Below are 3487 nucleotides of genomic sequence, written 5' to 3' on the forward strand. Positions count from 1 at the left end.
CCTTCTTTTTTACTGCCGAGTAGTATTCCATTGTGTAGATGTACCACAGTTTTTTAATCCACTCATCTATTGATGGGCACTTAGGCTGTTTCCAAATCTTAGCTATGGTGAAAAAGAGCCTTTGTTTATGTGGATTACATCTATTGATAGTTACTAAAATATAAATTAAAACTATGAAATAAAAAAATACTAAGTCACTTAAAATAACAATAACAAGCCCATTACATGCTAATACCAATATTTTTGAAACAAAAAAACGTAGTGAGAGTGGCATTATTCGATATCAGGGTTTCCCATCCTTGGCACTACTGAAATCTTGGACCAGGTAATTCTTTGTTGGGGGCTGTCCTGTGCGCTGCAGGGCGTTTGCAGCATCTCTGAGCTCTACCCACAAGATGCTGGGAGTGCTCCCTCCTTCCAGTTATGACCAAAACGTTCCCTGACACCACCTTGGGTGGGTGAGGACAACATTACCTGACTGAGAACCATTGCTTTATTTTTCTACAAATCTTTTCAATGTCTTAATAGTAGACAGCTCAATTTTTATTTCTGCGTTTACATTCAGTCTGTTGCAATATGTTGTTTTGGTTGAGGTATATGATGAATTGCAGTCTTACACAGATATGTAGTTGGAAAAGGGACAAATATTTTAATGGCTTTAAAAAATAATTGTGCATAGTCTTCTGTGATACTACAGCAAAATAACAAAAAAGTGTTTCCTTGAAGTTAGTTGTTATGTGGAATCTGAAACCATATTAATGAACTTTTCCTATTCTGTGACATTTAAATACATTAATTTATCTTAAACTTTGAATGGATCTTTTACCCATGTGAGATTTTTTATAACATTATACATTTATTTGGAAAATGTTGATGCAGGTTTTTTCAATGTTGAAATATTTCATTATGCAATATAAAAGAAATTATATTTGTTGCTATTGATCTTATTAGAAAAAAATTAAGTGCTGGGAAACTGTCAATGTCACAAAGGTAGATGCAAATTTTCCAAAATTCAAATTTCCTCTTGAAGCTCAAATTTTGTTCTTGGCCAAAAAGTACTATTAATTGTTTTTGTTGAAGTGACTGGCTCACTCATCTTTGAAAAAATATCTGCCAGATACCAATGTTTCCATAGTCACAGGCTATCAATGGTTCTTTCAAGTAAAAAGCGTGTTCCATGTAGACAGTGGCTGGTACAATCTGTGACTCACACGACCACACACGTGCTTGCCACGACCACCACCTTATTTTGATATGCGTTTTCCTTTTTGTCACAGAGAACATGCTTTGAGCAGTCTTTGCATTTATTAATTCTTGTCCTGAAAAAAATGCCCTCTCAAATCAACCTTGATGCTTAAAAAAGTTACTGAACTACATAACCCTACTAAGTCGTTTTAGAAAGTGATTCCAGAACAATGGAAAATTCTCAAGCTCTCAAGATCCTGCTGTTTATAGGGCAATTCTTAGATTTGTGGAAATAGATATTGCACTGAGCAAAGACTATGAATTATAAGGGGCTCTGTGGCAAAATGATCAGCAGGTATGAGCTTCAAGTGATCCAGTTCTCATGTCTTACAGTGACAGGTTTGCATGATGAAAAGGAAACAAACATTCAGTTCATCAAACTAAGGCTGGTGCAGCCACAGCATGAAAAAAGCTGCAGTCATGCGGGACAAGTGGATGATTCTATAAAGCTAAAACCTAAAGACTTAAAACATGGAAAGTTCGTGAAGTATGAGGAAGTAATAAAACACAAAAGTACTCAGCCTGCTTGGCTCAGTGGTGAATGTCAACTATGAACCAGGAGGTCTCAGGTTGATTCCTGGGTCAGGGCACATGCCCAGGTTGAGGGCTCAATCCCCAGTGTGGGGCATGCAGGAGGCAGATGATCAATGATTCTCTCTCATCATTGACGTTTCTATCTCCCTCTCCCTTTTTCTCTCCCTTCCTCTCTGAAATCAATAAAAATATATTTTAAAAAACAAAACACGAAAGTGACCATAAGAATTAGAAATATATGTAAATCTCGGACCTGGGAAATGGACTATAACAGCCCTCTAGGGGAGAGAGAAACGCCTTATATGTACCACGGCACTGCACCTTTGCCTTATTTTTTCGTGGTCGGTGGAACATGAATAGGAGCCACATTGTTGATTGGAGACATGTCATTCTCACATCTGACATCTGCTTCTGGGAAACAATGTGGTATATCCTTGTCAGAACTGTCTGAAAAGCCGCTACTACACTTGTAGAGTCCAGAGCTGATATCTCAATGAATGACAAACCATTCTTTTCTGCAAAAGCTCTTGCTTCACTTGTAGGAACTGCCCTTAAATGACGCAATGGCCCCCAAGTATAATAGCAATGTCACTATCTGCATGATCTCTCAGTTCTTTCAGCCATCACTTTACAATTTCAAATGTGAGATGTTTAGCAATGTCATAAACCAGTAAGACACCTACAGCTCCAAGATAGTATGCTCACGTTATAGCCTGGGATCGCTCTTGCCCTGCTGTGTCCCATATCTGTGCCTTTGTTTTCCCATCAACCTGGATGCTTCTTGTTGCAAACTGCACTCTAATGGCAATCTTGCTTTCGAGATTAAACTCATTTTGAGTAAATAGAGACAGGAGATAACTCATTCCAACACCCAACTCTCTGATAAGGACAACTTTGAAGAGGCAGTCAGTCATACTTGTCTCATTCGTGGCCGAGGAGTAAAGGGGAGCAGCAGTGGTATTGGTGAGATCAGGGGGTGTCACTGTAGGGGTACCCCAGTGCCGAGCTTCAACTCACAGCGAATATTTTAAATCTCAGGAGTTGAGATTTAATAAAATTACTGTTTACTGCTTCACTGAGGACATTCCTAAGTGAAAGTGGCTTCTTTTTCCTTCTGCAAGTTCGCAGGCACAGCAGGCCGCCCACCCTCAGTGTCAACACAGTGGCAAAGGCAAATAACATCTTAGTTTTATTATGAAAACTAGAGGCCTGGTGCACAAAAATTTGTGCACTCGGGGCGGGGGGAGGGGGGGGATCCCTCAGCCTGGCCTGTGCCCTCTCGCAGTCTGGGACCCCTCAGGGGATGACCACCTGCTGGCTTAGGCCTGCTCCCTGGGGGATTGGGCCTAAGCTGGCAATCAGACATCCCTCTGGCAGCCCGGCAGCCCTCAGGGGATGTCCACTTGCCAGCGTGGAGCAGACCTAAGCTGCAGTCGGACATCCTTAGTGCTGCTGAGGAGGCAGGAGAGGCTCCCACCACCACCACTGTACTGGCAGCCATCAGCCTGGCTTGTGGCTGAGCAGAGCTCCCCCATGTGGGAGCACACTGACCACCAGAGGGAAACTCCTGCATTGAGCGTCTGCCCCCTGGTGGTCAGTGTGTGTCATAGTGACCAGTCATTCCCAGTCTTTCTGCTGTTAGGGTCAGTTTGCATATTACCCTTTTACTATATAGGATAGAGGCCTGGTGCACTGGTCGGGGCTGGCT

The 3487-nt window shown here is 42.0% G+C and overlaps 1 pseudogene; it reads right to left on the reverse strand.

Moving 5' to 3' along the window:
- Window positions 1-2107: 2107 nt before the first annotated feature.
- LOC139006316 (ras-related protein Rab-11A pseudogene) lies at window positions 2108-2693 on the reverse strand (annotated as a pseudogene).
- Window positions 2694-3487: the final 794 nt, after the last annotated feature.

The sequence above is a fragment of the Myotis yumanensis genome, unplaced genomic scaffold (assembly GCF_028538775.1).
Source record: "Myotis yumanensis isolate MYYU_CA2020_CCGP unplaced genomic scaffold, mMyoYum1.0.hap1 SCAF_3, whole genome shotgun sequence".
NCBI classification, from domain to species: domain Eukaryota; kingdom Metazoa; phylum Chordata; class Mammalia; order Chiroptera; family Vespertilionidae; genus Myotis; species Myotis yumanensis.